Source organism: Equus caballus, chromosome 3, assembly GCF_041296265.1.
Source record: "Equus caballus isolate H_3958 breed thoroughbred chromosome 3, TB-T2T, whole genome shotgun sequence".
Lineage (NCBI taxonomy): Eukaryota > Metazoa > Chordata > Mammalia > Perissodactyla > Equidae > Equus > Equus caballus.
The window spans coordinates 2,778,401-2,796,866 of NC_091686.1; the positions used below are offsets into that span (position 1 = coordinate 2,778,401).

General features: G+C 55.7%; 1 protein-coding gene and 1 long non-coding RNA gene across 4 annotated transcripts in view; one reads left to right on the forward strand and one right to left on the reverse strand.

Annotated features, from left to right (window-relative positions):
• The window catches only part of ZNF423 (zinc finger protein 423), a 315,937-nt gene that overhangs the window by 176,663 nt on the left and 120,808 nt on the right, over nucleotides 1-18,466 (reverse strand). The gene's annotated exons all lie outside the window — the stretch shown is intronic.
• On the forward strand, nucleotides 6,251-10,626 carry LOC138923349 (uncharacterized). Its single transcript, XR_011436834.1, has 2 exons — nucleotides 6,251-6,455; nucleotides 10,191-10,626. It is a non-coding gene; the product is annotated as an uncharacterized lncRNA (long non-coding RNA).

Here is an 18,466-nt window from a genome sequence, read left to right on the forward strand (position 1 = left end):
AGAACCCTTCCAGCCAGTGGGACTCGCTGCCAAGAAGTGCCCTGCACCCACCTCGGAGCGGGCCACTCTCGGACCACAGGCCTTCCCTGCCTGCCCCAGGCAGAGGCTGCAGGACACAGGCCCTCCTGGCCTCTCCTGCTGGCCCCACCTGGCTCCAGCAGCCTGAGGCCTTAGCCACCACCACACTCCCTCCACACTCAGGGCTTTCCCACCTCCCAGCCTTTGCCATTGCTGTCCTCTGACCAAGCAAGACTTCTTCCTTCTCATCTCCTCTAAGAGATTTCCCATAAAGATGGGAATTTCTGGTTTCTCTTGGAAATCTGGAGGCTTGTGCACCCTTGGATCCAGCCTCCAGGAAGGCAGCCAGAGACAGGAACTGAGGAGCAGTTGTACCCCTTGCCAGGGACGTACGTGATCTCCATCACCTGGCCCCTTCACCCAATCCCCATCATCTTTGGGGCTTATAGTCCCTGCATTAGCCACGCACATTCCCATCCCAGGCCTGAACCGCAGGCTTCTTACCATCAAAACCTCATCCTTTCATCCCTGGCAATGCACGGGGCCCCCTGCTGGGAGGTGCTGAGCAGGAGACAGGAGCAGGGAAGGACAGGCAGATGAGTCAGGCAGTGACACCGCCCCTCTGCTCCCGCCTGCCCTGTCTGGCCAAGCGCCTCCATTCTACTTCAGCCACCTGAGCTACCGTTCATATACCTCCTCTTGAGGCTTGTCCCTTGTAGTTTATTAATATCCACTAACAAACAGAGTGCAGGCCTCCCACGGTGCCACCAGGAGAAGCCCAGCCATGCGGGCTGAGCCTTCCCCGGCCTGCTCACTCTCAGCACATCTTCGTCCATAAGGGAACAATTAGGAAAAACTCCCTCCAGGTTAAATTTAGAAAGGGGTGGAGGGGGGAAAGACTTCCTCTAGTAATTTTCATTCAGTTGCACAGGACTGCCTGTCCCCACCTACCCCAGGCCAGCACCACAGGGCAGGCAGCAGCCTCTCCCGAACGTGGGTTAGAATCAAGACCAGCCTCTGCCAGCCCTGATTATGCCCACGTTTAAAAATAAGATGTGAAAGATGCATTATGTAAGACCTGTAACACTCTCCTGCCCACCTCCGACTCTGGAATCAAAGATCATCATTTCTGCCATCAAAAAAGAATGAAAGAAAGGCAGGAACAATGAAAATAGCCGCCCAACATGAGCCAGATCAAAGACATGGGCACAGAAAATGAGGAGCCAGGGGGGCCTTTAATTGCTGCCTGCATCCTCCGAGTCCTGTGGTGAGAGGGGAGAAGAAAAGTTTTGAAGGCCACCAGGCTGCGTCCTGCCGTGGCTCCTGTTTCCACCGCCAGCACCAGTTCCCGACAAACTCGCGCCTTTCATTTCCCTCCCTTTTTTCCCTCCTTTTTCTCTGCCCCCCACATGCCAGACAGGACTCCCAGACTCCCCAGTGCTCGCCGTCCACCAGCAGAGAGAGCTCAAAGGGGCTCCTCAGAGACCCCGAGGAAGGGACACGGCCCCCCTCGGAAAGCTGGAGGCCGGGTGGGCCTCAGCCCACCAGCAGCCAGAGGGGCTCCAGGAGGGACCCAGGGACCCACTGTGGGGGCTGAGGCTGCAAACCATGGCGAGTTTTTTTTTTTTTTTTCTTTTTTTGCAAGTCTCCCTGGTTGAGAGGGGAAAAAAACTCTTCAAATTCACATTGGGCAGGGCTCCGTGGGCAGCAGATCAAACCTGAGGGCCGGCTGTTTGAGCTCAGCGGCAGAAAAAAGGATTGCCCAGGGACTCAGCTTAAGTAGAAGCTGGATTAAACTTCAAACGCAAACTCCCCCTTTTTCTACACAGCAGACAGTCATGGCTAATATTGCAATATGGACTCTAAAAATGCATTACAAATAACTTACTCTGGACCCGGACTTGGGCCTTTTGTATCAAGGGGAGGAGCCAGGAGATAATTTTGACAGAAAAGACACAGGGGAGTCCACCCTCTTGCTCGGTGGAGGGAAGCCCGTCGAGTTTGGGGGACCCAGGAGGCCCCCTGCAGGCCCCAAGCAGGAGCCCATGGGGAAGAGGCCTTGCTGGCGGCCGGGCGGCTCCTGGGAGGCTGAATGAGGCTCGGGTCTTCCCCAGTTATGAGAATCCTGGTTTATTTCATAAGCGAAGAAATGGCGGGACAGGGTAGCAAAACAGGGGTACATTTAAAATGTCTAATGATTAAAATAAAGCACTGACACTCTCAAAACACAAACACAAGCGATGGGGTCTAATCGTGCTGTTCATGTGACAGACGAGGGGCTCACTGGAAAAGAAAAACTTACATTCACAGGTGGTACACCTGGGAGCAGAAGACAAGCTCGAAGCTGTAGGATTTCCTTCTTTCAACACCTGCAGGGTAGCCTTGTGGCTCGTGGGGATCAGAAGGCCTTGGCCAGTGGCTGGGCTCCAGACACCAGGGTGAGCCTGGGCTGGGCGGGGACGGATGGGCCAGCCCTAACTGGGCTCCCGGGGCCGTCACGCAGGGACCTCAAGAGATCCTGGCAGTGAACACAGGCACGAGGGGAGGATCTGGAGCTCTGGGGACAGGATGAGGGGCCTTGGTTCCTCTCTGTGAGTATGGTGGCTGAGGACAGGGGCCCAAGATGGTGTTGTCTAATAAAGAATTCAGACAAGGATATGCTGCTGTCCTAAAGAATTTTCCTCAAGTATTTTCCAAAATATCCAAAGCCCATCTCCCTAGGATGACTCCTCCCTGTGACCTTCAAGGGTCTGGAGGTACCCACTGTGTCAGGGAGGTGGAGAACAGACCTGGCCCCTCTCTCCTTACTCTAGAACGCCCGGGAAGAAGTCAGTAATCCCTAAGAGTGAACAACCCGTGTGGCCCATTTGGGAGTTCCAAAGGCATGTGACGCCATTGCTGGTGTCGCCACATGACTCCGCAAAGGGCAGCCACAGGCGTGGGGGCCGCCAGAGGAGGCGGCCCAGCTGGAGAGGGGTCTGTGAAGAGCAGCTGGAAGGGCTGTCCTTCCCCAGACAGAAAAACCAGGGTGAGTCCTCCTTCACAATGGTGACATCTCTGGACTCCACAAGTCCCCAAGGCTCCCAGGGCAGTGACCCAGCTCTGCCACAAGATAGCTCCACAGCCAAATGACTGTGGGTGGCACCTCTCCTGGGTCCACGCAGGTGCGGTAGCCTGGCCTGCTCCAGCGACCATCCACTGGGGAAGGTTCCCTCTCCACACCCTGCGCCATCCCCTCTCATCCCTTTGGGGGCGACCTGCTCCAGGCCAAAGGAACAGAACCACCACTCACCAACTGCAGCCACACGTGCCAGGCAGTGTGCCGGCCCTTCATGCTCATTGTCTCTCTGAACCCCCCATCAGCATGCAGGCAAGGCTTCAGTGGCCCCACTTCACAGAGGGCAAAGTAAGGCTCGCAAACTGCTACAGATCACAGACTTCGGGCAGAGAAACACAGGACCATCAAGATCCAAATCACCTGTTTTTCTTTCCATGGTGTGACATCATGTCCCAAGGATTGTAGAGCTTCCACCCCATCAATAATAATAGTAACAACAATGATAATAAGAAGAAATTCCTTTGATAAAAAGGTGCAGACCAGAGAGGTTCTGGAGGAGGCAGCCGTGAGGTGCTGTGGGTTACACAAATGAGTTACTCACATCTCAAATGGAACTCAGGCCGGGCCTGGGGGAAGCCTCACTGCTCCCCACGCAGGCCCACGGAGAGACGCACTAGACAGCATTCCCAGCGAGAACGGAGGTCAGAGGAGGATGAGGAGATGGAGAGCGTGAAACAAGGAGCTGAAAGAGTGCCTCTTTCCTCCCTCCCAGAGGACAGGACAAGACAACCACCAGCTTTCAAAGGAGGAACACGGAAACTGAAGGGGAGCATCCTCCCCACGCCCTGCAAGGCCTAGGCTGAATTGCACAGTCAGGCCCAGGCCCTGAGAAGGCCAGCAGAACTGTAACCAGCTGTGGCCCAGGGAGAGCAGCGGGGTCCGCCCCGCCCCCCCCACCCCGCACGCCCCAGCTGGAGCCAGCAGGCTGGGGGTGGAGCAAGGTGGTCCGGGGGGCGGCTGAAGCTCCAGAGGGCGGGGGTCTGAGGGCAAACTTAATGGACACCAGAGAGCCCACTCCTGTCTGAGCCCAGTCCTGTCTTGCAGACCAGGACCCCGGGGAGTGTGTTGGGGTGGGGACCTCCCCCAGAAGCCAAGGGCTCCAGCCTGAAGCACAAGCATCTGAGCATCTGATCAGGGCCATTGATTACTTCCATGTGGGAAGCAGGCCCCGGCTGTGACTGGGAGCCTCTGCTCCCCAGGAGGGGTCTGCAACAGCCAATCCTTAGTGGGGAAGAATTTGGCCAGACCAGGACAGGGCAGTCCTTCAGAAAGGAGTGAACACAGCCCACAGAGATATATTCAAGACCTATGCGTATATACAAAGAGCGTGTACAACAATGTACTCTAGTCTGCCAGGGCCCTCGCCCAGGGCAACTTCTGGTCCTTGAAATTTCCAACTTCTAGAAAGAAAATCAGCCACCTCCTGGGCCTCTCCCAGCTGGGAAGACACTTGAGTGGATGCAAACATTCACTCCATGGGAGAGTACAGCTCAGTGACCAAGAACCTGGGATCTGTGGTCAGACAGGCAGGGGTTTGCCACCAGACCCTGCCATGTACTGGCTGGGCAACCATGAGCTAGTTACTGAACATCTCTGGGCCTCGGTTTCTTGATAGGTAAAAATAAAGGATCCCAAGGTACATATCTAAGAGAGATGTTGAGGGTGTTAAAAGATGGGGTATCTGAGAAGGGGTCAGCGGGTGGGGGGGGGGGGGGCTGGCACAAGGTAAGTGCCAATGAGTGGCCTTATGATGATTATTGGCCTGAGGCTAGGCACAGAACAATTGCTCAGCGTCCTCCTGATCCTGAGGCACCTGCCCCACTGCCCCACTGCCCCATTCCTTATGCAGAGTACTTCACACACAAGTACCCCCACCCATGGGCCAGAAGGCAGAAAGTGATGAGGTTTTCTCCCTCCCTACTCCCCCCTCTTTTGGAATCCCATGTGCACAGAGCTGCAGGAAATGACCCAGCAAGACCACAAGGGAGCCAGGCTCAAGACCTCACAAGGAAGCAAGTCCCAGGAGGGGCAGGGGAGGGACCCCCTGGACCAGTGGGTCCCACCAAGGACCAACACCTGGACCCAAGCTTGACCCAGCCAGAGCAGAGAAGGCCTGAAGCCACCTCATCCACCTTGCTGGCAGCAAGTGCAGAAGCTAAGGGGACCAGCCACCCAGGGGAAGGCTCCAGAAAGGGACACAGGGAAGGGGCTGGGCAAGGCCACACTCCTGGGGTGGACAACACCTGATAGGCAGGCCGATGCCTACCCACTGGCAATGCACCAGATAAAAAGCCACTTTCAGCTTTTGAACACATTTCCACACCTCTTTACATAGTCTCTCTGCAGAAAATACCATTATCCTGCCGTTTAGATGAGAAACTAAGAATTAGTAAAGATACCTCACCCGTGTCCCGAGCATAGCCCAGCACTGTGCTTAATAAATACTTCTTGAATAAATGAGTAAAAAACCACTGTAGAAACCTTCTGTGAGTTCCATAAGCACAGAAACTATGATTTATTCACTCTCATCTGAGTGCAAGAGAGTTCATGAATAAGTGAGTGAATTAACGACAATAGTAACAGCTAACATTTAAGCGCTTTATTATGCGCCAAACATTGCTCTGAGCACTTCCCATGGGTTCACTCCTTTGATTCTCACAACCCTATGAGGCGTGTACTATTGTTAGTTCCATTTTACAGATGAGGAAACTGAGGCACAGAGAGTTAAGCAGCTTGCCCAACGTCACACAGTAAAGCAGAACTGGGATTAGGACCCAGACAGCCGGGCTCCAGAGCCCAAGGGTGCGTGAACACACTTCCCGGGAAGCTCACTGACCATGAGGCGGAAGGCTCCGTGCCCTCCAGCTTGCACCCCCACCGCTGTAAGAGCAGCCTGTCTTCCTGGAGCAAAGGCCCCTCCTGTGTGACTCGGGTGCCCCAGGCCTGGCCCGAACAGCACTGGGTCCCCCAGCCACAGGGACTGGTTTAGGGATGGGCACGTGCCCGGCCCGCCCAAGCCGACTGAATCCTGAGACTCTTACGCTACAAAAAAGAGCCGCCCTGCCTCAGCAAGGAGGACACGCCCACGGAGCCCCTGGGGGAGGGGATTAGCCTGCCCCGCCCAGGAAGAGCCAGGCTGAGAAGAAGCCAACAAGGAGGAAAGAGAACAGAGAGACGAGCTCCTGAGGACCATCCCTGCGCCAAGGCTTCTCCTTCAGCCAGTTTGAGATGTGCCTCCACTCCTCACAAATGAAAGATCCCTGGCCAACGCCACGGCTCAGTTCCACGTCCCCATTTGGTAAAGGCCGGCTCAGAGCAGGTGAGGGACTTCGTCAAGTTCTCCCAGTCGGGCAGCTGCAGGGCCAAGGCTGGAACCAAGTCTCACGAGCACCCCTCTGCCCGTGTCCACAGTCTTGCTCCCTGCCCCTGTCTAAGGGGTCTCCCCAGCCCTGTCCATCTCTGTGGACCCCTATTATTAGCAGAGAGAATAAGGATGCTTAATACGCACTTGATGAACGGAAAGGAGGGAAGGGGGAGGGGGAAGCGGGAGAGAGGGAGGTGACAGGGACAGAGGGAGGTGACCGAGCTCCTGGAGGGCAGACACTGTTCTTGCTCATCTCAGCAGCACAGTGCCTGGCAGAGAGGGGTTCCAAAACAACCTGATGCGTGAAGAGGGAAGGCCCATACCGAAGCCCGAGGCCTTGTTCCACTGCCCGGCCGTGCAAGGCTGCCCCTCAGTCCGAGCAGCTGGGTCTGGCTTGCAAAACTCCTAAGTGCACACACGGTGTTGCACCCCAGCCACTTCCCGAAGCACCTGTGGCCCACGTGGTACAAATGTGCAGCCTGCTCCTCTGCAAGCAGGGCGGCAACGCATGCTGCCCAGGCACTGAGATGTCCTTCCCTCCATCCCCTTAGGCCCCTCGCACTTCCAAGGGGTGGAAGCCCTGCACCTTCCTCTCCCACAGAGGGCACTCCGCACGCGGGACCCAAGCCGCCCTCGAGGGAAGGGAGGGGAGGGGAGTCCCTGCCCTCCTCCTTCCAGGACGGACTCACAGCTTCTGGCCAGGGCAGGCGCCCCCAGGGCCACAGCAAGGGGACCAGGCAGCCAATGTTTGGTTACTCCTAACAGCTTCTTGGGGCACTGGTTGGAGGGTCTCAGGAAATCCTCATGAGCATTTCCAAGACGCAAAATATGGTCCAGTATCACGTGAAGAAATGAATCTCTGTAGTTAAGCGAAAGAGAGGAAAATACACCCCACATCTGCCCGCACCCCGACACCTGCTAGAGACAGGAGAGTGTGGTCCTCAGAGGCACCCCACTCACCGAGCTCGGACCCGTCCCGTCTCCTCTCTGGGCCTCTTCCTCAGCTCTGCACCAAGCAGGTCAGACTAATCATCCCTCAGCAACCTCACAGAGGCTTCTTTTTTTGGCCATGAGGCAAAAAGAGCACTGACCCCAGAGCTGAGAGGACGTGGGCTAGAACCCACACCGGACACCTTCAACAATAGCGACAGCTACTGTTTACTGAGGGCTTACTGTGCACGTCACACTCCCGGTCCTTGACACACAGCATTTCAGTGCATCCTCCCAGCACTCCCGTTGCTGGCCCCATTTTACAGTCGAGGAAACTGAGGGATGGAGATGTTCAATAAATTAACAAGAGTCACGGAGTTTGCAAGTGATACAGCCGTGTGACCTCGGGCAGGTTTCTTTATCCTCTTGGAGGCCCAGTGGACTGGCCTGTACAATGGGACTGAATGCCCAGCTCTCAGTGTTCCTGTGAGAATTCAGAGAGACGAGGAAGAGAAAAGAGCTGAGCACTGGGCCCAGGAACTGCTCTCCTCCTCCCTTCCTCCCACCTGAAAGGGAGAGGTGCTCCCACCTGCTTACCCTCCCACCTCACCAGGCAGCTAGAATAGTCACGGAGACAGGGTAACAGCACAAGCTGGATTCAGCAACACGCGTCCTCATGCAAGGGGTGGTATTATTATTGTTGTTGTTGATTTGAAAGGCTGTGATTTAAACAACTGGCCATATTGAGCTCTGGCTCCAAACAAAGAAAGTGAAACAAGGCTGCCAGAGAAAGACCCCATAGGAAGGGCTCCCCATGGCGCCAGATTCCAAAACCTGACTCCATCGGCCAGGTTCTCAAGGTGTTTTTCCACCTCCGGTGGCGGCTTTGGGAGCAGGAGGCCCAGGCCTGCCTGGCGGGGCTGGCCTCTCCCCTCGCCCCTTTGAAGTGCCCAGCATGGGGCAGGCTGGAAGGAAACCCTGGGCCGCAGAGGCCGGCTGTGGCAGCACCTACCCGCCCCCACCCAGCAGCCCCCCCTCTCATTGTGCAGCCTGACTAGGCCTTTGTTGCCAGAGCCCAGGCAAGGGACAGCCAGGGACCTGGCCTCATTATGTGCCTGACCTCAGGCAAGCCCCCTCCCCCGCAGGGTGGAAGGTTAACGTGGCTGCCCGCCATGCAGGCCTGGGCCTCCGGGAGGCCTCCTTCCAGGGACAAAGGACCAGCCCCCTTCCTCCTTTCCAGGCCCCAAAACAGCTGCCGGCCTGCAGAGCCTATTCAGAAAGGGAGCTGAGGGGCCCGGAGGCCTGCTGTCCCAGACTTTGATGGCTCCGAAGTCACCAGGGGACCTCCTTTCCGATCTCCTTCCTCCCACCCCGTGGAGGAGAGAAAGCCTGGGGGAGGCTGCCCAGGCTGATGCGGGAATGCAGTCAGTCCTGGGGAGGAGGCTGGCAGGGGAGGGGCCGGCCACACCTTTCTCTGACCCCACTCAGGACACTGCTTCCAAGCAAGGCCAATGTCACCAAGGCAGGATGGTGTGGACCCAACAAGGGGTCAGAATAAAATCAGAAGCCTCTCAGTCCTGCCCCGCTGGGTCCCTCTGCCACCCAGCTTCTGGTATAGAAGCCACGTCACCTAGGCAGAGATGGAAAGAGGAGAGGCCAGAAAATGTGTGGGAGAGGCGCCGAAGTCCCTCTAGCTTATGGCACCACCTTCCAATAGGAGGGCTCCTTTCCTCAACGCTAATTACCTACCAAGGAGGATCCTGGCATACATGCCAAACACCAGGTAGAATCACCTGGAAGGCTGATCACTCCCACTGCTTCCCTTATGCCATTTCCAGTGATTTGGAGGCCCACACCTCACATGCTGGACTGACACACCATTTTACTGCACACTGATTTTAATTTCAAAAGATTGCAGGGAAATTTTTTGGCGAGTTTTATTTGCTTAAGATCCTGGAGCTGACACGTGGGCTCCCCGGGGCACAGCGGGAGCCGCTCAGGAGCGAGCAGGCTGGGTGGCGCGTGGAGCTGGCGCCAGGGCCGAGTTGTGCACTCACGCGTGTCTCTGCAAGCAGGTGTGTCCCGGCATGTACACAACAAAAGGCCGCCGAGAGCCTTACCCACGGAGCAGGCGGGCAGCATGAGGCCGCAGAAACAGCCTGGTTGGTGCATTGTTGAGAAGGGCTGCCTTTTAAGGGACAAAAGGCAGAGGGGGGCAGGACGCCACACGTGGGAGAGCAGGCACATCTGTATACGGCATACACTGCTGTCCCATTATTGGCGCTGTCTCCCCTGGCAGCATCATGCAGCAGACGTGCATGTGCGTGTGTGTGGGTGCATGTGTGCGGGGACCGGCCCCACTCACATTGTCCTGCCCAGCCAGGAGACGCAGTGCCCGGCACTCTGACAAAGACATCGATTTTCTTCCTTCCCTTCCAGAGCAAGATCAGATGAGCTCCCGGAGTGACACGTCCTTAACTTTTCAGTGGGGTTTTCTTTTCTGACTTGTTTGTTTGTAATATATTTTTTAAAACGTGGTGTCTAATTGTGTCTGTTCATGGCCACAGCTCCCCAGCTCCCGCCTCCCAAAGCAAGGAGGGCGTGTGCTGATTATCTGAGCGTGCAGGCTGCTCACGGGGCATCCCGGGCTCTGAGAATGCCAGGGGGCTCGAAATTGGGGAGGGGGGAATTAATTGCCAAGAAAACACAAGGCTGTGTTGCGACTTTGATTCCATCAATTACCATTATCTTTCTCCGCAGGTCCGCCAACCATCCCCCGGAATCGGCGGCGTTTAACTTTCTTTGCCAGTCCTGATACCCCGTCAGATTTCTGGCGGTGCCACATCGCCCGCCTGGGCTCCTTCTGGGCCCTTATCAGCCTCTCCCAGTCAGCCTGGCCCGGCACAGCTGTTCCAGGCCCTCAGCCCCTCACTTTATCTGCTCGCACAGACCTCAGCCTGGCAAGCGGCGGGCCCGGCGCCTGCTCCACATTCCCCAGGAAGCCGGCTGGGAACGCAGCCGCCCTGCTCCCAGAATCCTCTGGGAGTTCATTACCAGCCAGGGTACCCCAGCCCAGCAGCCAAGGTGCAGGCCGCACCGCCCGGCCTCGCCGCCAGCGTCATTAAAACTCCAACCTTCTGAAGAGAAGAAAGAACAAAACCACAAATTTAGATTAATAAAGCATTTGTTGATTCTACAGCAATTTAGCAGGCCCCTAAGAAACCCACCAGAGACCCGCGGAGCTCCAGTAATTTTCTGTTATATTATCTTTCTTGTAAAATACTTCCCCAGACAGAGTCCCCAAAGGGGCTCAAATATCACTGTGACTAACCAAAATCAATGTGCACTCACCTATTGACATTTTTACATAGTTTTTGGATTTAGTATCCAGCCGAAAACACAATCAACTCCTCTGCCAAGGAACCGACAGGCACTTAGCTAGTCGGCTATTAGCGTTACAGAGGGAAAAATGCAGGCACCCAGGGGAGCAGGACGAGGAGGCACTGACGTCAGGGGGTAATTGGGTGTCTGAGAGAAATTGCCAGCGGCTGGCCGGCTCCCCTGGGGCCGCACAAAGCTGAGCTGTAACTCTAATAAAGGAGAGGAAATTCTAGAAAAGGGGGCTTTGCTACAGAGGAGCCCCGGCAGATGCCAAAAATAGCCCTTTGGAAATAAATGAATAAAGGTGGCCAAAGCATATAGATCTAAAAAATAAAATAAATCACTGCCCGGAGGAGGCCTCCCGGCCTCCCCTCCCTGGACATCTGTGTGGGGCTCCAGGACTCCACCTCCCCAGCCTTCCTCTCTGGAACCACAGAGATCCAGTGCTGAAGGGAGCTGTGCCAACTATTTTCGCGAATGGGATGGGTTTTCTAAAGAACCTAAGTTTGCAAGCCCCTCTTTCCCAAAGGCAGTGTCTTCATTGTTTACTTTGAGGCACACAAGGAGAGGAATTTCTATTGTTCAGTTTTTGGTTGTTTTTACGTCTTTAGTTTTGGTGTGTTTTTTCCGGGAGGTGGGGGGCTCTGATAATGCCACTTGCATTCAGTGAAAATTTTGGACGTTCTCGCCACATGGCTCAGGCCTCCCCTGGAAAAAGTCTGTATCCTTGGGAAGCGGGTTAAATGTTCTTCCTTCACCAGTCTCCCACCCACCACGGTGGCTCTCAGCCCTGAGGTCAGAGGCTGTGGAAGCGTCTGGGCAGACTTCGCTGCCTCCCTGGAACGAGGACAAGTCCCAAAGAGGAAGGAGGGCAGGAAGATGGCGGCTCCCACCCTGCAGCAGCCCCCCACCCAGGCCCCAAGCTGGCACTGGCCTCCCTGGGGAGTCTGCAGCCCTCTGAAGACCCGGGCAGCGGGCAGGGAGAGGACAGTCTGAGCCCCAGAGGCTACTGGGAAATTCAGGCCTTCTTGGTCAGGCGGGAGAGGGTCGCTTGAGGAAAGAGATGGCAAGAATGGGATTCCCGGGGTCAGATTCTATTTCATTGCTTTGAAAGAAAAAGGACAAATAGGCCCAGGATTTACAAAAAGAAGAAGAAGAAGAAAGAAGAAGAAAAAAGCAGAATGCACTCCAACCCAAAGCTACTTGGAAATTGGTCTGAACAAAGGTCTTCAGCTAAAAATGTCAAATGCGCACCACAAGGCTCCTTGCCCTCTCAGTCTCCGAGCCCCTGCTGAAGCCCAGGGGGCCTGCTGGGAGGAGAAGAGCCCACCCCCCACCCAGGGTCTGCCCAGGGCTGTGAGCCCGCAGCCCCACCCCATCAAGACACCCCAGGAGCCAGCAGAGCTTCCTGGCTGGGGAGTGGCTGGGACACAGGGGCCAGTGCCTCTCCTCACTGAGCACCCGGCACTGGAGCCAAGGAGGAAAATCCGGCTGGAAAAAAGAAAGGGTCCTACAACTGCCAGCCCGGGGTGGGGGGAGGCAGAGCTCAGGAATGCGCCAGCCTGCGCCCTGCCTCCAAATCACAAACCTTGGATCAATGATGCAAGAGCTTAATTAATCAGCGCGCTCAGGGCGGGTGCAGAGGATCTCTGTGCGTGTCTGACCCAACCAGCTCCTGATGGGCAAACCCCCCTCCTAGGGCCCCCTCTGCCGGACCCACGGGACCACAGATGGTTGAGCACCGTCTGGGAGTCTCACCGAGGGGGGAAAATGTGAGTTCCCGCGTCCCCTGTGTGATCCAGTCACTCTGGCAGAAAGGAGGAGGGCGGGAGAGAGGAGGAGGGAGGAGGGAGGAGGAAGGAGGAGGGAAGAGGGAGGAGGAGGGAGGAGGGAGGAGGAGGGAGGGGGGAGGAGGGGGAAGGGGGGAGGAGGGAGGAGGGTCTTATCAGCAACTTAGAATTTCTTGGCCTTGGCTGCTGCAAGTTAGCTCTCTCAATGTTATTTTCTTGTCCCAGTCAATGAGACTGTAACAGAAATAGAGAGAGCAAGAGATTTCTTTTCAGCAAGCCAGTGAGTGCCAGATTTAGAAGGGAAAAAAGCAGCTTAAATTAACCCTAAGGCTTAACATGTAGAAGTCTTGAAAATTTTTAAAAACAATACCAAAGGTGAGCGTGCAGATAGTAGAGGCTGGAGCAAGTCACATGAAGAAACGGGTGTGTGTGTGTGTGTGTGTGTGTGCGTGCGCACGCACGTGCACTGAGGGACAGGAGGGCACCCCTTCTGTCCTTTCAAGACTTCAGCAACAAAATGCTGGCAAAAAAGTAGTAAGCAACCTTGATATTTCCTATTCTGATGGTCCCCACTGGGAGTGAGGGTTTGAAACCAGTTCACACGAGGGGGTTGGACCATCTCCAAGGTTGATTTTCTCATCTTCAATGCACAGAAGGGAGGGGAGGGGCGGGGAGGAGAGCAAGCGGGCCAATATCTCAAACGGACCCCAAACGGTTAATGATAATGAGCCGGGAGCTACAGGAGTTTAACAGCTCTAAGGAAGAGGGCAGACCCGGGAGAGGGGCATGGCAAAGGGGTTTTCAATTACCAAAAGAAAAATAATTTATTTTTAAACAATACCCCGCAATACTGGATGTTTAAAGAGAATATACTCCGGCCCCTAAAATATCAAAGTGAGATTTAAAAATAGAAAAGTCATTTCCCCCTTCCCCATTGCAGATTTTACTGTAGCGTTCTAGAAGGCAGATTAAATGAAGGAAGCTCAAACGCACTCAATTTTGTCCTTTAGCAAATTCTTCTCTTTCACTCTTGCATGAAGAAAAAAAATCTCCCCACAGAGTTTTTCTCTTCTTCCTGGTGTGGATCTGGGCCCCTGCAGTGCCCTGTGTAATTTCCAGTTCCTCAGAATTCAGGTATTAATAAAGACCCCATGGGGACTTCCAACAATATAACCCTACATTTTGAGGCATTATGAAAGGAAACCCCCAGGGGTCTGTGGCTCAAATTTCTGAAATGTAGGCATTGTAAAAGGCACCCCAGGGGATGCCCGCAATAGAAATCTGCTGAATTCAAAGCATTTTGGAAGTCCTGGTGGGAGTCATTACTCCCACTGGAAGCTTTTTACAAAACATGTGTTGCTGACATGTTGACAGATTGCTCAGTGAAGTGTTTAGGTGCATGCACAAGGCGGGCCTTTGGAGACGCTCCGCGCTGCCAGCGAGTCTCCGAACGCTGGAACCGGTACCATCCATGTTTCATGACGGGGGAGGCCCCGGCAGCCGGGCACAGGAGGCTCCGAACCAGCAGCGAGCCTCGCACCCCTCCGCCGAGGAGCCACTTCAAGTGGGCCAGCCCAGTCCTCGCCTTTGGAAGCCGGGCTGCGCAGCACAGCTGTGACGGCCCTTGTATCCCTGCCAAGGGCTTTACTGAAGGAATCTTGAGGCAACCTCACTGATCACTGCAAGGCCTGGGGCAGACCAAACCGCAGAGGGTGTGAAGTGGGGGTGGGGAGCTGGCGGGACCCTCACCTCCACCCCTGGCCCTCCAGGAGAGGCTGGATGGCGGGGAGGGAGTTTGAACTGGGGCGCGCTGGTCTTGACAGCGTTAAGCTCAGGAAAGTGATCTGCGACTTTAATAAGGCAGAGGGGCTCAGAGGAATTAGCTGCCTAGGTGATGGGGGCTGGAGATGGATGGAAATGTATTCAGGGCCTGGTGGGCCAAGGGCCAGGCTGGGGCCCTGGGGAGGTCGGCTCACCCACAGCACTGGGAGCTCCGAGGCTCTCCTCTCCAGAAGAGTTTCTCGGCCGCTGGAGGAGTGAGTGCCAAGCAGGCCTGCCTGTGTGAGCGCGCGTGCACACACACACACACACACACTCCATGGCAGGAATAATGTGCCATATGCCACATTCATAAAATTTTAAAGGTAAAAGCAGATGTAATTTGATAAATGCGTACACGTGTTGATAGGAACACACACCCCAACACACACGCACATGCATTCCGACACGGGGACTTTTCCTTCCTACATGGCTCTCGTCTGCCTTCAGGACCCCCCCACATGTGCATGGGATTCGAGAAGCAGCCTGCTCAACCACGCCATGGCCACTGGAACACAAAGAAATCTCCTCTAGAAATTCTGTCGTTGTGTTTTTTAATTTATTCTCTTTGAAATGTACTATCTACTACATCGTCAGCTTGGGGTTTTCCTTTGCTGAATTTTTTTAAAGCACGTTAAGGAATAAAAATCCTTTCTGCTTGGCACAACAGCATTTAGAATCAGGGTGAAGGAAGGTCGGGGCAGATGGTGACTGAGTGCCCACCCAGGCCTGCATTTTCCCAGGACCCGTCTCTGCGCTGGAAGCAAACCGTGGTGCCGGCTTGTAGGCACAGAAACACATTCTCACCCTGTGGCCTTTCTAGTCTTTCCCTCCTTTCAGAAGTAAACTGCATCTCAATGGACAAATGGGTTTTCCAAGAGAAGGGTGCAAGATTCCATTGTCCCAAGTCCCTTCACAGACCTCTGGGGACAAAGGCCAGAGAGAGGCCTGGCAGGGCCCCCCGGCCGGATCTGGGGGAGTCCAGCTGGGGATGAATAAGGCTCTGCTGACTTAGTGCAGCAGCCCTGGGTGAGAAATCCTACAGCTTCTGGAGCCGGCTGGCTCCAAGGCTGCCCCAACGTGCTGGGCCGGTAGGGGTTTGTACCTGCCAGCTCCTCTGTGCCTGGTCCTAGGCTCAAACGCATCTTGCAGGCACATAATAGACACTCGGTAATAACCATGTGAAGAAGTGAAGGAGGAAATGGATGAATGATAAGGCTGGGCCATGGATGGGCTGTCAGAGGCGACCCCAGCAGGTCTGCTCCATCAGTCCCGAAGGAGGAGGGACAGACTTCCCCTCCAGAGCTGACTTTAGGGAGCCTTCTTCTTCAAAGAGGAGACGTGGCTCCTGGAGGCCGAGAGAGGCGGCTGAACCCAGGCCCCAGGGAGCCACTGTCCAGAGGGCTGGAAAGCGCCCCAGGCGCAGGGCTCAGTGTGCCCAGACGGGGAGCGCCTGGTGCGGGAGTGAAGTACTGCGAGAGCGCGCAAGACTCTTTGGTAGAAGCCCCTTCCAGGACCTCACCCTGTCCAGGAGGTCACGACTCCACGTAAGGCTCCCCCTGTGTGTGCCAGGCCCGCACCATGAGATCCCTCCTGAGCCCCTCCTCTCAATCCCCCAGACGCCGCAGCACGGCTCTCACCCCTTTCTCCTCGGATGACAAGAATCTACGTTTATGTCCGACTAGGGTGGCCAACTTGTCCCAGTTTGTCTGAGACTTAGCATTAAAAATCCTATACATCCCGGGCAAACGGGGACAGCTGATCACCCTGTACCCTCCCCCCAGACTGGGAGCGCCGTGAGGGCAGGGCCAGCACGGAAACTTACATAAGAGGTTACAGTCAACATTTGTTTAATCCACGTGTGCACCTAGGCTCCCATCAGTCTGAGGGAGGACGCAGGCTGGCATCTCAGCACACAGGGTGAAGCTCCACTCGGCTCCAGGTCAGGGCCGCTCACCGCGCACCAGGCGCCACAGCAGCAGCACGCCCCGGGGGCACTGGAGGCCTCCAAACGTGGCCGCCAGAGCTGGGAGCAGGCACGCAGACTTCCTGCTTGCAGGGACCTCCACCCCCCACTGGAGTCCCTCCTGATCCCCGGCAGCCACAGCTCCTTAGCGCCCCCAGAACCTCCCCAGCTCCCTCCTACCCTGGAAGCCACTTCCAAGCAGGCCCCAGTGCCACTGACCTCTCAGCAGCCTTCCTGTCCACCCTCCGTGTGACCCTCCAGCGTCCTCGCCCCCTGCACCGTTGGACTTGACTTTACAGGTGAGGCCAAACAAGAGCAGACTGGGTGCAGAGCCTCCTTTCAAGGAGAGGGCAGGAGGGCACTGGGAGCGGGAGAGCACAGGGCTCAGCTCCGGCCGCGTCAGGAGAGAGACCAGAGGCAGGATGCATTCATTCGACAAACGCTTCCCGCGACCCTCCCATGCAGTGCCAGGCCCTGGTGAGCAAAGGCGGAAAGTCAAGGTCCAGCCCCTCACAGGCCCGGAGTGGACGGCTGGGACGGGTGTGTCCAGTCCAGCAGCGGGGCTGCTGTGCACACCTGAGCGCAAGCACGACGGCACAGCGGGAAGCCAACGGGCAGAGGCTTTAGGACAACACTTAAGAATAGGACAGGCTGTGGACAATCTACAGGTGAGTGGGGAAAAGCAGACTGCAGACAAGAATCTGGAAGGACAACTGCCAAAATGATTGCACTGAATCTCTGGATTACGGCTGGATTTTACTTTCTTCTTTTGGTTTGTCTTTATTTAATAGATCTTCTACAATGAATTTGTCTAACAAGCACGAAACACGAAAAATGTATTTTGAAAACAAGGGAGCAGGCCAAGAGCTCCCGGGCCCCAGAGAAGGAGGTCAGGGAAGGTTTCCAGGGAGGCCGGCAGGGTGGGTCTGGCTTTGCCAAGGAAGCAACTGAGGGCTGGGATTCCAGGCAGAGAGAAGGGCACAGGCAAGGACACAACAGACTTCAAGGGCAGCGGGGAGGGGGAAAGCGGGAAGACAGGCTGAAAAACAGGGATAGACCACTGGAGTAAAGAGGTGGATTCTGGTCTCATGGGGATGGCGGCCGGCAGACCATGAGAGCTCTGAGCCCTGACCACCGCCCATCAATGTGAGGCCACAGTTCACCGCTAAAGAACTGCTTTCCACCACGCAGTTCAGACGGGCGGCGCCGCGGTCCTAAACGAGGCGGCACCTTCAAGTTCCTACCTCCGTGCCGGTCATTGCACAGTGTCTGGCCAAGCAGACGGACATGCTGGAACCAGTCCTGTCCCTTGTACAGGCACAGACTCCAGTGCCATGTTCTAAAGGGGCTCGCTGTTTCATGAGGACCAGGGCCGCTGCCTCAGCTGCCCCCCTGTCCCGACAGAAGCAGGCGTGAGGGCCCAGGGCCCCATGGCCCAGAGGCAGACTCGCAGCCACTGGAGGGACAGCCGCCACCGCAGAGTCCAGGTGTCGGAAAGAAATGAAAACAAATGACCATGCCACATCTTTTATCATTCATTCACAAAAATTACAAGAGCAAGATGGAAGAGAAACAGGACACTTCAGTGAGATTTACAGTGACTTAGAAATCTAAACATCACCCAAATGTCCTCAGACCCCATCTGGCTTCTGAAGGCCAGGTCTGCCTGACCCAGAAAGGGGGGAGGGAGTCCAGAAATGCAGAGCAGCGGGGTGACAGCCTGGGGTACCAACGATGCAACGGCACCTTCAGCCTCACAGCACAGGTGGCCCCAGGGCACGTGACTTCTGGCCCCAAAAGAAAAGCCTATAAACAAACTCCCAGAATGACCCACAAATGGCAGCCACAATAATCTTTTAAAAACGTACATCCAATCACATCACCCTTTGGCTCATCCCTTCCAGTGGCCTCCCCCTAGTCTTAGGATAAAATCCCTAATCCTTCCCAGCGCATCCAAGGCCCTGCATGATCTGGCCCCAGAAGACCTCTCAGCCTGATCCCACAGCCTCACCTGTCTGCTCACTGGGTACCTACCACCCTGGCCTCCCTGTTGGTCTGCCAACACACTGTGTCACCTCAGC